General features: G+C 31.7%; 2 long non-coding RNA genes across 3 annotated transcripts; both read right to left on the bottom strand.

The window, feature by feature from the left end:
- Positions 1–1,566: 1,566 nt before the first annotated feature.
- LOC114804397 (uncharacterized) lies at positions 1,567–10,226 on the bottom strand. 2 transcript variants are annotated; one of them, XR_003752603.2, is made up of 3 exons: positions 8,697–10,201; positions 7,741–8,471; positions 1,567–5,457 (listed from the first exon to the last, which is right to left on the bottom strand). It is a non-coding gene; the product is annotated as an uncharacterized LOC114804397 (long non-coding RNA). The 2 variants fall into 2 exon arrangements; XR_008471675.1 differs by having other exon boundaries at positions 1,567–8,471; positions 8,697–10,226.
- Positions 10,227–14,470: 4,244 nt separating this feature from the next.
- LOC128922473 (uncharacterized) lies at positions 14,471–15,767 on the bottom strand. The gene is made up of 2 exons (XR_008471676.1): positions 15,342–15,767; positions 14,471–15,289 (listed from the first exon to the last, which is right to left on the bottom strand). It is a non-coding gene; the product is annotated as an uncharacterized LOC128922473 (long non-coding RNA).
- Positions 15,768–16,409: the final 642 nt, after the last annotated feature.

The raw sequence follows: 16,409 nt of genomic DNA, 5'->3' as shown, positions 1-16,409 counted from the left end.
TAATAAAGTTAAATAAATAAATTGCGAGAGTATAAAATTTTCGGTTACACCCGAACTTAACCCTTCCTTACTTGTTTATATATAGATTTAACGAGAAAATTATGTGAATGTATAGTCTTGAATATAATGTAGCTTGGTGCCGAAAACAAGAGAAATCGTTCAGGATTTAACCCAATCCTCATATACTGTATATAATAATTTCCGTTGTTTTAGTGGCTTTTGGGTCAAATAAATTGTTATCATAACACAACCGATTTTGAAAGCACAGTTTTGAGAAAACGATTTTAAAGTTTTGAGAGACCCAACTTTTTTGAACTGTATCTCCAGAACTTATATAACAGAGTATACAGATTTTCATTTGCAAAGTTGACTGTAAATTGGTTTTCTTAAAATTTATTACATAAGCATTTAATTCTTATCAAATGCGGCTTCTTCTCAGCTGAGCTCTTTCTTTTTTTTAATTTCCTAAAATGAAAGCAACGGTTACCAAAAACTCCACATATTATATACCACATACATATGTATGAATGTTCAATAACAAAACCTTGAGTTATGTATTTACTTGATCATCACACACTCACAAACCTGTTTACTTCTAGTCAATACAGTGGAACTTCGACAACTCGAACTTCTGTAACTCGAAGGTCTCCATAACTGGAACTATTGAATGGACAATAGAAGTTAAATTTCATACAAATTTCCTTCTATGAATCGAACATTTCGACCAGGGCATAATAACAATTTAAAATTTTAATATCGAGGCAGAATTTTAAAAGAGCCTTTCTATATCGTAAGGACGCGAACAAAAAATATGATATTACACCTATGGATTGCATAAATCATATAACAAAGGCATTGGATACAGACGTCAAGAGTCAAACAATAGCAAACAGCAACAAACAAAATTACATAGTTTATGTTTTAATGTCATACACATAAAACTTTATGCGAAGTAAATAAATAAAACTGTGTAAAAATCTAGTTTTTATAGCTTTTTGAAAAATTTTAAGTTTTAATAAAAATTCTACAAGTCGAAGTCTCTCTAATTCGAAGTTTTTTGTGGATTATGGTGATTAGAGTTAGAGAAGTTCCACTGTATTTCATTTATTTGAAGAAGGACCATCATCAAACTCAAAGCTTGCATCTTTGTTGACCGAAAGCTACTCTCAAAGGTTTTTGGCTGGTTGAAATGATGTTGAACTCAATTAACTCTCACAGTGGTTGGTACTATTTTTCAAAAGTCGAATTAATCAATCTGAAATCAGTATAAAATCTTATTTTTGTTATATTTTAAGACCTACCGTAACAAAACAGCATTTGCAATAAGGCAACTATAAAAAAGTTTGTATTCAATGTTATTTCAAGGTTTCTTCATGCACTCCGAGATTTTAGTCAAGTTGTTAATTTCCTTTTTTTCTTTTATGGTAACATACCTGCCGTTAGGAAAGAAATAGCACCTTACTGACTAGTTCGCACAGTTTTACTTACAGTCTTTGAAAATCCCAATATACTCGTACATGCAATATGTATGTATGTATAAAATGAATAGAAATTAAGCGCATAGAGTTTGAGTTGATATTGATTTATTAGGAGCAAATTGGTTTGTACAATTGTGTTTTATTATACGATTTATAATTTTTTTGAACAGCACATTACTTTACAGTTATAGAGTTATATGAAACTACTTTTGTATTTGATAGTGTTAACAATTTTTGTATACTTTACTTAACATTTAATTCAGATATATTTTTAATTTGTAATTTTACTTATATTTGAATTAGCATGCAGTCTATATGTATGTATGTATGTATACCGGAAATGCTAGATCTATCAAAGAGATTGAATAACACTTTAACGATTGTCACTAATATCTATATATAATTTTGTACATATGTTGAAAATAAATAATGTTGTTGTTAAAAAATGCAACAATCGTCTCGTCTAAAATGTTTGCGAATACAAAATCGATAAGAAGAGAACATTTTAGACAAAAGGATTGGCATTTACAATTTTTATGCGGCATACAAGCTTTATGTACCATAAATCACTTGCATGACCAGCTTAACTTTAGTTGATTCCAAAAGCTCATCGATTTTTGGCTTTTTCTTAATAAATATTAACGAATTTAAGCAATTCGTTTGCTTACATTATAATCGTATTATGGCGACAACAAAATGTGTCCACAATTGAGGGGATACAGAGTGTAGTTACGTGTACTTTGGAGTTATTCATACGATAATGTTTTCGATTAATGCTAGGAGATATGCTCCCATAACCTTATTAATTCTTAATGATTATTACAATTTTAACTTGGTCTCATGTTGATAGTTTTCTTGCTTGAGTTAAGTTTTTGCATTTGTATTTTTATGTAGATTACGTAAGAGCTGATCAAATATAAATAAATTATTCGCTTGCCATATAAATTACTAACCTTTAATTTATTTTCGGTTATTGTTCGAATCATTCTATATACTCGTAGTGGGTTTAATTTATTGCAATTTGGGTGCCTCATTCGGTGCTTCATTTGGTTTACGTTTTCATTGCTTACAAATATGTACATAACTATATATGAGTGTATGTATTGCGCTTTCTGGCGCTTTTTCGTTCATTGCGTATATAAAGCAATTACACTGGGTATCCCCCCTGATGATTCTTTACCGCACAATCAAGCAATATTTGATTTCGCAAGGCAGTCTCTCTGGACAGATCCCAACCACATATTTTGAAAATCATTGACGGCGGTTCGTGGAAACTTCGTTACATGCAGAAGTGAGTGAGTCACATTTTGTAGAAAATTGAAATTGCCAGTGAATGTCAAAATATTTATGTGTCTAATAATGATTTAGTGGTAAACTACCGAAATAGTGAAGGGTTTCTGAATTCTCAACTGAACTGAATTTTCACATAATAACAATTTTGAACTCCCTCCGTCTTTTGGCTGTGTTTGTGTCAAAACTTTAAAGAAATTGTATCAAATAAGAAAGGATATTCGCTAATAAATATGTAAGGATGTATCAGTGTGTGTTGCGGAGGAGCATCTCTTTTGATTAAATGATTATATAAATATAAAAAATATTTGAAGGAGATTTGTAATGCTAATGAATGCATTGTACAAAGTACTATATGCTAGCTGATGGTGATTGCTGATGGAAATCGATATCGAAACGGGTCTTCTTTAGTTTGATGAAATTTTCATTAAAGAAAAATAAGAATAGCGAAATAAATCGTCAGAATTTGGCTTTGTAGAGCAATAGGTTTGGGTTTATGTGTATACACATATGGTTCGGACAACTTAAGATTAAACATTACTAAGATATAATATATGTATGTAGGTGTACATTTCTTACATGCATCAAGTGATTTTGAAAGTAATTTTGCTTTGAATTTTGGCTTTTCTTATTCTTCAAATGCTGTCTTTGCAATCTTTTCACTTAGTTGCTGGCTGTCTGTCTGCCATGTTCAATAGAAATATTGTAATTTCATTTACAGCGGCCTCATGTCATTAGCTAGGCCAAATGGGCGGGTTGGCAGTGATTGGGGGGTGGAATAGTTGAATGCGATAACACGATGGAGTGCTTTGTGGGTAAGTTTGGCCTGACATGCTGGCCGCTTGTTGGTCGGTCTGGCACTGGGCATGGCCATAGTGTGAGTGAGAGTTTGAACGTTTTTTGGGGTTTATATTTTATTGATAGCAATTACTGCGACTGCTGCTGGTTCATAAATTTATGATGCAAAGTTTAAATGCTGCTGTGTGTCTTGCTGTTGCTTATGTGTTGTTGCTAATGCTGTCGAAGCTTTTACACATTGCAGTTGTTGTATTGTTGCTCAATAGCAATTTCGATGTTGTCGATGTTGATGAGATATGTGTGCATGTGTGTGTCTTTGGGAATTTTTGTGTTTGAAAGATTGTGTAAAAACCGCTTGACTGCCAGTGTTCTGACGTTGAACCTGATTTGAATATGCGGCGTGTGTTGTTTTACTTTTGTTTATTTATTTGATGAAAGTTCGTTGTAAATATATTTCAGAGGGTTCTTTTGCCACAACTACGTTTTTGTTTCTAATGCTCATGGAATTGCTTGAGTTCAATTTGTTTTTGATGTTGTAGTTTTTGCTCTATTTTTTTGTGCAATGCTATTAACTTTTGAATATGTGTGTGTGGCTTTATGTGTAAAACATATGTCCATATGTTAATCCAGATTTACAGAGTTTCTTCAAGAAATTTGACCACAATTTAAGAACGCTGCCAAAGCTGAATTTTCTTGTTGAATGAGTTTCATATTTTTGTTGGGTCTTTTGACCCACGTATGTAGGTAAAATGCGTGTAGAGGTGCGGGAGTTATAGTTTTTTGATGTAATTCAAAAGTTGATTTTGATTTGAATTTCGTCGTTTTATCGTTTGTGTTGAAAGTTCTGACAAATAAACGAGCTTTTTGCATTTCCGTTTGAATAAGTAATCGAGAGTTACAGATTTTGATTTCAGATTTATAGATTTCAGTGCTGGTGCATTTGTTTACATTTGGGGGACTGTCATGATATATGGTTGGCCATTTTATGTGTTAATTTGCAATAGAGTTTGATTTTGGTAGATTTTTTTTAAATAGGGTATAATGCCTAGCCACTCTTAGTTAGTTTTCAAATGGTAGGCAGCGCATTTTTATGGACCTATGGTCAAAACTTCGCACTATCGAAATATTCAATTTCTCTAGCACCGCCTATCATTCGGTTTGTTAATTTTGTGCCACGTTTTGAAATATTTTACCACTATGCCGTAAAATGTTTCGCGTACTCAAAAATTTTGCTGTTAAATAAAGTGTTTTTGTTTGTTGTTTTTTTTGTATTGCCTTTTGTAAGATGACTTTGTCTTGTCGAGCCGAGTTGCTTGCCAAAGTGTATTTTTTATTGTGTCCTTCCGGGGAGTTGTAATGAGCTTTGTAGTTGACTAATACCAGAAGAGTATGAATTTGAAAATTTCTTGCGTTTGTCGCATAATGACTTCCGTTCTGCCGCATAACGTAATTTATGTCTCTGTTAATATGTATACTAATGCGCGCTTTAGTGTCACTTTAAGTTGGCTTTATAGGTCGCTCTTGTTGTCTTTATATTTTATATAATTTGGTTATTCACGTATGCGTGAAGTACAATTTATGTAATTGTATGCATTTTGTGGTGTTTTTTGGAGTTTCTAATATGTTTTTCAATAAGTTTAAAATAAATTATTATTGTTTTATGTTTGATAAATTGGATTGATTTTGAGCTGAATAATTTTTTGAAAATAAATGGTCGACGTTGTGCTATCACAATTTTGTGTTTTAATGATGATTAATTTGTGATTTTATGAATTTGGTATTGTTTCTTAATTCTTGTTCATTCAAAACAGTTACTTGTAAATGCTTCGAAATTTTCTCGTGTGCCAAAGGTATGTTCGCAAGCCGCAACATTTGTTGAATTTTGAAAATTCTAAAAATAAATTTTTAAATTATTAAATTTTCAGTTTTTTCCAGTTAAAATTTTTGCTTCCCTTGTTATAGTATATTATTGTTAAAGAATTAACTTTTATATTTTTAGTGAAAATGAATTTGAAATATTAATTATTTTTTAATTACAGATTTTTTTTAAATTTAAATCATTTACTTTAATTTGAAACGTTTAAGCATAATAATGTTTTTTAATTAATTTTGTTAAGTTATTATTTACATACGCTATTTCTTTAGAATTCGCTAAATTTAACCGTATTACGTTTTTTAGTATGCTGCCGTTGTGTATTTTTGCTTTAAAAAGATGTTTGGCTAATGGCTTATTAATAGTTTCAAAATTATGCTTACTTATGACTACTTCTCACAAAGGTCTACATTTTCAAAATTATTATTTTCGATGTATTAAATTTTATAAAATATTGTAATATTCTTATTTCAAACCATTTAAAATTTTTTAAATTCATATTTTAGTGAAAAAAAATTATTTTTGAAGTAATATAATCACTTTTTTGAAGGCAAAGTTTTTGGTTTTAATATTTGGTTTTAAATATTGTCAAAATAAGAAATATCTACATTTGAATAATTATTATTTTCGAAATATTAAGTTATACAGATTTTTAAAATTAATTTTGATTACATCAAATTTAAATTTTTATGGAATAATTCAAAAATTTAAAATTGTTTACTTCGAAGAGAAATAATCACTTTTTTGAATGCAAAGAAAAAAATTGGTTTGCTTAATATTGTCAAAATAATAAAGGAGCACATTTTGAAAAGTATAATTTTCGAAATTTAGGTCTCATAAAATATTGTTGTTTACTAAGCATGAGTTTGAAATGTTATTTTTTTCAACTAAAACCGATTTGAATATATTTTTTTTATAATATGTATATTAGATAAATGGAAAAAAGAAAAAAAAATTAAAATTGTTTTTTTTTTTTTTTTGGTCAAAATATGGCTTGCTTAATATTGTCGAAATATTGAAAATTGTTTCCTTGGTTATTTTTTATATTAAAAATTTAAAAAAATTAAAATTTTTTTGTCAAGATTGCTTAATGTTGTCGAAATATTGAAAATTGTTTTGTATGTTATTTTTTTATATTTTGCTTACATTAACTACACAAATTATTTTGAAATTTTTTTTGCATTGGTTTGACGCGAAAAAGTCATAAATAAATATTTTACTCAAGAATTGTATAATAATTAAAGAAAGCATAGAATTTCTTTTCACAATTCCTATTAAAATGAAATTTGTACTGGTAGAAGTTTTTAACTGGCATTAATTAGAAGTTGCAAGGAATGATTTGGTCAGAATAAATAATTCGCTTTAATAATTGAAGAGTTTTGAACTCTTAATGGCTAACCATGATAGTTAATGGTAATTATATTGAAAAATTGTAATTTTGATGAACATGAAATATTACGAAGGTTAAGATAAAAATTCGAAAAATTACATATTAATTTTGTTGATCTCGAAATAACTAACAATTAAAAATAATGATTTTATAGCATATTGAGCGCTGTATGCAAGATTTCGTTTTATACCGCAAAAATTAAATATGGATTTAGAGCTTTTGGCGTTGTGTAAAAATTTCTTTTAACATTTTGCATATTTCTTGAAGCTCATAATCCTTGGAATTAAAAATTTCGAACGCTATTGGTTTAATCACTTCAACTTTAGCAAATTGCTAAAAGAATCTTTTTCAATCAACGCAGTTGATTTTCATTTCACTTGAAATTGCCGGTCTATTTCATTCTTCAATGACATCAAAGAAGCGGCTGCCATTTTAGTTCTGTCGAAAGTTCTGCGTAGTGGTGGAATTGGAAGAGAGTAAATGGTGGTGGAAATTTCACAAACGAATTTAAGTAATTTCAAGTTTTATTAACTTTTTAAGTACAAATAGTACATACTGTTATCAAACGAAATAATGTTTTAAACCATAACTATTGCAAGTTAATTTTTTTAGAAAATCTCAGTATTTCTGCAGCTTCTTGGATGTACATGAAGAACTTTGTTGCACAGTGTTGTGTGTGGCATATTTTTAATTTTGGCTTTTGTTTCACTATTATAATTGAGCTTGAACTCAAAGCTTATAGCTACATGTCGCTTAAAGTATACAAGCTTTTGTTTGATCTAGAACGCGTCGCTGTGGCCTTGATATTTGCTGGACGCTCAGTTGATTTGTATGGTTCGCGCCATTTTTTGTATTTTTGTTTTTAATAATTTTTGATTTTGGTACAAATTGTGATTTTAACAGTAGCTCACCTCAGTTTTGGACTTCCATGATACATTTACAGCTATTTACTTCACGCTGCTAAATTTGGTTGCAATGCCAATTAGCCGGTAGCAATTTTGTCACAGCCAAAACACTAGCCTAAACTATCCGAAATATGAGCATTGCATTTCAACCATATTATAAAACGCGAAAGTTCGTTTTGCTTTGCATTTGAGACTGTGTTGGTGAGAGAGTTGGTTGTAGATTTATGAAGTTTTGCTGCTTTAGCTATTCGCCAGGGGTTGAATAGATCTGCTTGTACGTTGGGGTGATGCCTTTATCTCTGTCCTGTTGAGTGTCCTTTGCAGGGGAAAATAGCATTTCGCCTTTGCATGTTTTGTAGTAGTAGTTGTACACTGAAGGGGTAGTTTATCTTTGCACGGATTTTATCTGCTTCTCCGCTGTTTCTCCTGTGAATTTCCCCGTGAAAGTCACACTTCTTCGCCGCATATAAAATGAGTGTGAGTGTATCTTAATATGGCTTTTGTTTTGCTACCAAATGTGAGTCGAATTTATCATCTTAAGTACTCATTTAGGAGAGTATTTTGTTTTGAGAAGCATCGAAGTTGTATAAAAAAAGTTTCAAACAGATTTAGACATTCATTTTGGATGTATGTATGTATTTAGAAATGTAGATTTTGTATGACGTATTTCAGAATTTTGATGAGTTTCAATTGATCATATTATGCGTACACTCCTTGTGGGTAATTAAAGAGAGGTCCTGATAATGAAAAAATTAGCGAAATTTTAATTATAAATATAGTATAGCAAAAGTTGAAAAATTAATTGAAATGTTTGAAATGAACTATTTAAAAAAATATTTTTAATTTGCTTTCTAGTGGTTGAAAGACGCACGGTTTTAATTTCTATTTTTTATTTCAAGTAATAAAAATATTAATCTACGATCACTATCAATTGTATATTTAGTAATAAACTAAACGCTTACCTGTAAATGTAAAAATACTAGATTAGATTTAAATTCTTCTTTATAGAACACAGCATGATTTGTTGTTGGACGTTTGCCCTTGGAACTGACTTTCACTTAATAATTCATTTAAAAACTTTTATACTTATTGCTGGTGGTTTTTAAAACTGGTTTTTCGTTGATTAATGTGTTTCTTAATTGTTTATATGTTTTTAACGATTTATTGCTTTTCTGTATCCAATTAATATTTTTGTAATTCAAACGTTTTTATTTTAGTATTTTAGTTTTTCATATTAATTTCATGTGAATCTGACTTTTTGTTGCAATTTAAAACACGGATTGAGGATCAACACTGATGGGTAAATTCACTCGAAAGCACACGAGTGAAGAAAACTCCAATCCAATGGCAGGATCTGTGTGATCCTGTCACGTTGACTGAAACCACTATGATCTTTGTTGATGTTGAATGTTTGAAGATCGAAATGAAACTGATCGTAACTGCGCAAAATCACGGCTTTATAAAGCGCTCGGCTTAACGGAACGAAGGCCGTATAACAAAGATACACCAATGCAGCAGTATTTGCCCATACGAACAAGGACAATGGACAATAAGGTAGATAAAGTTAACATTCGCGTCCCTTTGAAACTTGAAATACAAGTTTATTGTAGCAAAACAATTGATCGCAAGGAATTTGTATAAAAGTTCAATGCTTTTGCTTTTTGTTGCACGCTAGATGATGATTTTTGGTGGTGCGTTTAATGCATAGCCGGCAATACGTACGATAGAGCACACCTGGACCAAAAGCTGGACCAGCATCAATTACTAGTGCACGTATTAGCAAACAATAGAAGCATAGATGAATTAAAACCAGTTGTGCTTGTTGCGCGGAAGGGTAACGGCATTTTCGCTCAACATCCTTGACCATTGAACTGTCTACCTCTTTGCAATATTCACTATTGTGGGAATAAAACATGGAATATGAGATAATAAAAAATATGTGTCTACTTTTTAGGATGAAATGCAATAATTTGTTCTGTCTGGCATTACAAACTGGTTACCAGTGATCGTAATTTTAATGAAATGAAAAAAATTGCAAAGCTATTCATTATTTTTGAATCGCCTGTACTTTTCTGTTTATGCTACTTTAGAGCTGAAAATTAATTACACATAGTTAGATATAAAGTATACAATGGATCTATGTAGTGTATACATGGAAGGTTCTGCCTCTCGTTGCCTAAGCGTAATTTTGAAAGTGAACACTTAAGGAATTTCTATAAAGAAATTAGAAACTAATGAAGGCTATACTCTAAAATACATACCCTCAATGACAAAATAATAGGTGTTCGCTTAGCTGTTACTGATTTTTGTCAAATTTTATTAAAACCGTTATTTTTTTTGGACACTTAAATAGTAGAGTTGTTTATTGAGTGATGAATGAAAAACCCACAGATTCACTGTCAGTATGTTAGGCCGATCGTAAAACTTTATAACTAATGCTGTTAGCTCGCGGACAATTTGGCATCCATTAGGTAATACAAGGACTCATAGTAACAAAATATACTTCTACGGAAAGTCGATATACAGAAGTGGAAAGTTTTGTCGCTGAATACAAAAATTGATGTGGACCCACTGAAGATGAAATATTTTTTCCAGGACTAAAGTTAAAATTAATAAAGGTAAAAGGTAAAAAATTTGATTGTACAAAAACCACAAAAAAAATTAAACATGGGGGGAAACATAATGGTGTGGGGATGTTTCACTTGTCAAAGTGTTGGGCCGTTATTTTGGATAAAGATCATAATAATGATCGTCATTGAGTACAGGGATATTTTGCAAAATTTTATACTGTCATGTTCTGAAAATTACATGCCCCAGAGATGGTGTTATCAACAAATTAACAACCACAGATCATTGCTGGTATCTGAGTGGTTCATGGATGCAAATGTGATCTAAACTTGACTGAGAACTTGTAGAGTGGCCTTAAAAGAAAATTGGCAGACATTTCATTTGTAAATTATAAGCAGTAGTGTGTGACAGCAAAGAGACTAGTTCACTGAAATTCTACCAAGAATTAATATGATATATGCCGAATACAATCGGAAACCCGGTGCAAACCATGGACGATATTTTGGATATTAAAAACCCATAGACCAAACTACATTTTTTTTGTTTTTTATTAAAAAAAATATATTTTACACCATACCATTGGTTCTTCTTATGAAAAAATTTTCAATTAAAATTCAGAATGAAACCTTTTTGGATATATTTCGGTTGAATGACGTAAAACATTAATTTAACTAAAACAAAATTATTTTAAATACAACCACTTTAAAGTTATTAAGTAAAAACTGTACACACCTATTATTTTGTCCATGTGTGTACATTAGGGTGGCCCCTAGTTGTATGGAGGATAAAAAAGTTTCTGGATTCTCGATCGCACCCCCTAGAAATATGCGAATAGCTCAAAAACTAGTATATACAAAGTTTTGGGTCAATCAAAAAACGTTTAGAGGTTGCGCAAGGAGCTTGAAATCCTGTATATATTTTACAGCTTTTTGAAAATTTTAATGATTTAATGAAAACTTCTATAACTCGCAGTCTCTCTAGCTCGATTATTTTTGTGGATTGTTGTAATTCGAGTTAGGAAGTTCAACTGTAAAATATTTGTGTCACGATTACAAAGTGTACAAAAGTGAATTTCGTTTCGCTAAAACATAGTTTCCTGACGAGAGAAAATATCATTGATGCAAAGCAATGGCTTGATACATGTTTCGACAAAACTTTCCCAACATAATCAACATGTGTGCTGATGCATCCCGTTTAGGAAGGCAGTAACGTGAGAAAACATCGCCAAATTCGGAAATTTATCATCATCGATCGTAATCTAAAGGTGTTTGAGGACCTCTACAACAAATTCATTGCTCTAGATGGATATTATGTCGAAAAAGAAAGTAGTAAAGGTAGTAAAAAGAAAGGTAAATGCTGATCCGATTGTAATTAAATTTCGATACACGTTAGGACAACATTATAGCATATTCGGAGAGTCCATCGAAGTAAGTACATATATTGCTGCTTGATGGGTAGAAAAGGAGTTATCATCAGAAACGAGATAATTCCATGGATTAAATATGTGTATGACCTTTTCATTGTGCTAAACTAAATATAATTTAAGTACAATTTTGTTAATAAGTATTGCGAAAAATTATTCACATAATTGAATTTTTAGTGAAAAACTATAACCACTTGATTTAAAGAAGAGTGGAAATAAATAACTATCAAAAACTAATTATATATAGTGAAACCCTGTTTTTGATTACAACCTCATATAATAAGCTTTTTTAACTTAAGTTGAGTTTGAAAATAGTCTTAAAAAACAAAATTTGTAATAATTATTACATCTGATTAAATAATAAACACATCGAATACTATATATACATATATATTTATGAAGTGCAATCGAACTATTATCTGAAATCATTACATATATTAAATAAAGTTAATCTTTCGAAATATTTTAAAATTTTGTTAACATAATTATTTCATGTTGAAATGATTTGATTTTAACAGATCCAAAATTATGTTACACATACATTTTTTATATTCAACAAGTAGGGGTTGGAAATGCAGCACATTGTCAAGGCACCGCTAACCTCGCTAACTGCAGACATACCCATTACTCACTACCCCTGCCTATAGTGCGCTAAAGCTGCTACTCGTATTTCTGCAGGCATCGCAGTCCACAGCAAAAATTCCGCCGCGGCGGGCACTTTGTTATGGCACATATTTGAAATGCTATTAACCCCTATATTTTTGGTGAGTCGAGGTTAGAGGTTGGGTCACAACTTTGTGCAATGACATTGCATACCCGCATATTTCGCGGATATATGTACATATATATGTTATACATATACGTGTGTGTATATGTTGCAATCCGTATTTGGGACATTTCGTTCACAATTATAATGTGGAAACTAGTAGTGTGTGACCATTGTGAATTGCTTTCATTTTATAATTTCAATTGATACATTTTTATACTCTCGCAACATGTTGCACAGAGTATTATAGTTTTGTTTTCATAACGGTTGTTTGCATCACCCAGAAATAAAAGAGTTAGATATAGGGTTATAGATATAAAAATAAATGATCAGGATGACGAGTGAAGTTGAAATCCAGATGTCTGTCCATCCGTCTGTCCGTCCGTCTGGCCGTGCAAGCGACAACTTGAGTAAAAATTTAGATATCTTAATTAAACTTTGAATACATATTCCTTGGCGCCCTGAGGAGGTCGCTTTCGAAGATAGGCATAATAGGTCCACTGCCACCCCCACAAAATGGCGACAACAGAAAACATAAAGTGTCATAACTAAGCTATAAATAAAGTTATAAAAGTAAAATTTGGTACAAAGGATCGCATTAGGGGGGGGGCACATTTGGATGTAATTTTTTTAGGTGGGCGTGGTCCCGCCCCCAAATCGGTTATTTGTATATATCTCGCAAACCAATGAAGCTATATAAACCAAACTTTCTGCAGTCGGTTCTCATACGTACCCTACCACTTACCATGAAAATAGTTGAAATCGGAAAATAACCACATCAGAAACACTAAATTTTACAGAAGAAATAGCAGAAAGAAGCTGCACTCAGATTATTTTACAAAATAATGAATGAGCGTGGCATCGCCCACTTATGGGTCTAAAACCATATTTCAGGAACTACTCGACAGATTTGAATGAATTTCAGTATTTAATATTTTCTTGACCTTTATATACAGTGCACTCGCGGTAACGTGAACTAATTAAAACCAAGGGAGTTCACGTTAGTGAAAATGTTCACGTTAGCGATTGTCGAATTTGAAGACGTAAAATAACTTCAAATTGCTAAATTCAGGATTTTTACACATTTAAATGTAAAAGTATTTTATTATTGCTATTAGTATGTTCATGGCTATGAACATACATATTAAATTGCGAATAAAATTTCACATTAGATTTATTCATTAAAAAAAAATCGTTATCTTTTTCTGCTGCTTTTTCCTTTCTAATAACTGAAATACTGCTTTCTCCCTTAAGCGTCTAAGTACACTCATGTCGCTTTGATCAACCATTGCATCTCCAGCCCATTGCAATGCCTTGTTAAAGATTTCAACTTGTTCACGTTACTGAGCTTTCTAAGTAAGTTTGTTCACGTTACAGAGTAGTCAATGTAAAAAAAAGCGTGTTCACGTTAGCCGGTGTTCATGTTAGACGGTGTTCACGTTACCGCGAGTGCACTGTATGATGATTTTTGTTATTCTATTGGACTTTATGCCGAATATATGTGTCGAATTGTGTTATCTTTATAAAATTACATCAATACATTGAGAGAGTATAAAATGTCCGGTTGCACCCGAACTTAGCCTTTCCTTACTTGTTGAATTTACTGTCAATGTACACAATTATTGGTGAGCATCATATAAGTACATTGCCAAATCCTCCGATGTTGGTTGTTATTATTTTATGATATCAAGTAGACTTATTGAGATAGAGATGACATAACTCGTGTAGTATCACAATCCGGCGAACAGAGGCTTGATATTGTCGGGGAAATACACTTTATTATTTTCAGCATGCATATAGCGTCTCTCTGTTAGCACTGTTCAGGATCCAAGATCCATTGGAATTAGATTTTTTAAAAACTCCACTAGATTCGGAAAGGAGGAGAGGAAGGCTTCAGTCAAAGCGATTCTCTGGAATGCGATTACTAAAAATTGAAGTTTGAAACAAGTTTCCAGCAAGAGAACTCCAAACTTCTTGCGTATGATTAAGGTCGTTTAATTATTGCACTCCATAATATTTCCCTTAGTTTTACAATTACATTAAATATATAAGGACGGTGATTCACTCGTGTTATCTTAAACTTCGTCAAATGTTTCTGCTAGACATTTCATTTTAGAAGATCGAAAGAACAATGACGATTTACGTATTATAAATATATGTATGATTTTATAAGTACTTCTTTATAGCTTAATGAAAATGGCGAATACTTCGACATACATGAAGAAAATGGTCGGAAAAAATTTAGACAATTTTATAATCTGGTATTTTGGTAACCCCAAATACCATTTAAAATACAACATACATATATATATATATATATATAACGGCAATATTGTTCTTGTATATGTGACATAATTCCACTTTCGACCGTTATAAATTGGTGATATCAAATTTTGCTAAGCTCAAGTTTCAAATATGCTTCACTCTCCCCACCGAGTGATATCCGATTCACCTTACCCTAGTCGTAGTGTACGTATAGTGTATTGAGCCGCCATCGTGCTCGTTAACACAGGCATGTGCATTATTATCCTCGACTTCATCGTTCTTGCCCTTATAGTTGTCTTTGGTCGGCGTCATGCGCCTTCTCATTCTGACGTTCTGCGTCATCGTCTTCCGTATTCTAATTTAGCTTGAACTCATACAGTGGCAAACGTTTATGTTTACCAGCAGGCACAAGCTCATATTTATTCACAACATTCTCATACATATATAGATCTACTTCCATAGATACATATACATACATTAGGGATATATATGCATACATGTGTAGCAGTGAATAAATGGAGGACCGTAGCAAACTAAAATGGATAAAATTAAGTAGAACTTGTATACATATCCACATGTACATACCCTGCAGTGAAATCAACGAGTTACAAACAACTTTACAAATAGTACATTTTACAGGTCCAACAGGTCTAATTGCTGTAGACTGTCTTTTTCCATACACGCGACAGGCATCTTTTACGTCCTTATGCCGAGATTTCAGTCACGAAGATAACAATATGTCTCAACGATTCGTATTTTTATCGACAATTTCTGTTTACTGAATCTTTATTAAAAAAAAAAAACAAATTATATCGATTATGCTTTCCTGGCAAACTCAGTTTATGTCAAGAGGTTCGAGTTATAGACTGGTAATTTCACGACCAGTTTGATTTCATACTCTTGGTACACTTCATCTACATGTGTGTATGTGTTTGTGTATGAAATTGTTGGCTTTTCGTTAGGAATCGCATGTGTGCGTGTGTTGGTCAGTTTTACATAGTTGGTTAGTTAGTGTTGAATTTTATCTATTTTGTTTATATTTTGTTGTTCCAAACGTTGTTGTTTAGCATCTTGTTTAGTTGAAGTAACAGTTGTTATTATTGTAGTTGTGTGTTTCGCATTTTAAGCAATTTTCATAAATTCAAAATTGTGTAAAAGTTTTCCTTTCCTTTTTCTTTTTTAATTTTTCTTTTTTATATCCAACCTTAATGGCAAAACCGCTTTCCGGTTATTTCGTCGATCTAATGGCGGAATAACCACACTTAAAATCACCTCCTGCAATTTGAATTTCCATAAAAGGAATTTCTTCAAATTTGCTTATTGTGGGTACGGGATCACCTACTCTTGTGTGGATCGAAGCAAGTGTATACCAAGACAATTATACACAGTACTGGGTGAGATTTAATCAAGAATTATTTTATTGAATTGTATGACAAAATAGAATTTTGCTATTTTTTGAAATTTGTCCTCACACATATCTAATGATTTTCATCTTGTCGAGGACTTAAGAATGTTTGGATCGATTTGAATCCTTTTTGGCATCATTCGTTTTGGTACAGGGCTGCAAACCACTTTTTGAACCAAACTGTATGTCAACAAGTAAGGAAGGGCTAAGTTCGGGTATAACCGAACATTTTATACTCTCGCAATTTA

This window comes from Zeugodacus cucurbitae, chromosome 2 (assembly GCF_028554725.1).
Source record: "Zeugodacus cucurbitae isolate PBARC_wt_2022May chromosome 2, idZeuCucr1.2, whole genome shotgun sequence".
NCBI lineage: Eukaryota > Metazoa > Arthropoda > Insecta > Diptera > Tephritidae > Zeugodacus > Zeugodacus cucurbitae.
The sequence above is the reverse complement of the archived record's forward strand: the minus strand, read 5'-3'. Positions and strand labels throughout refer to the sequence as shown.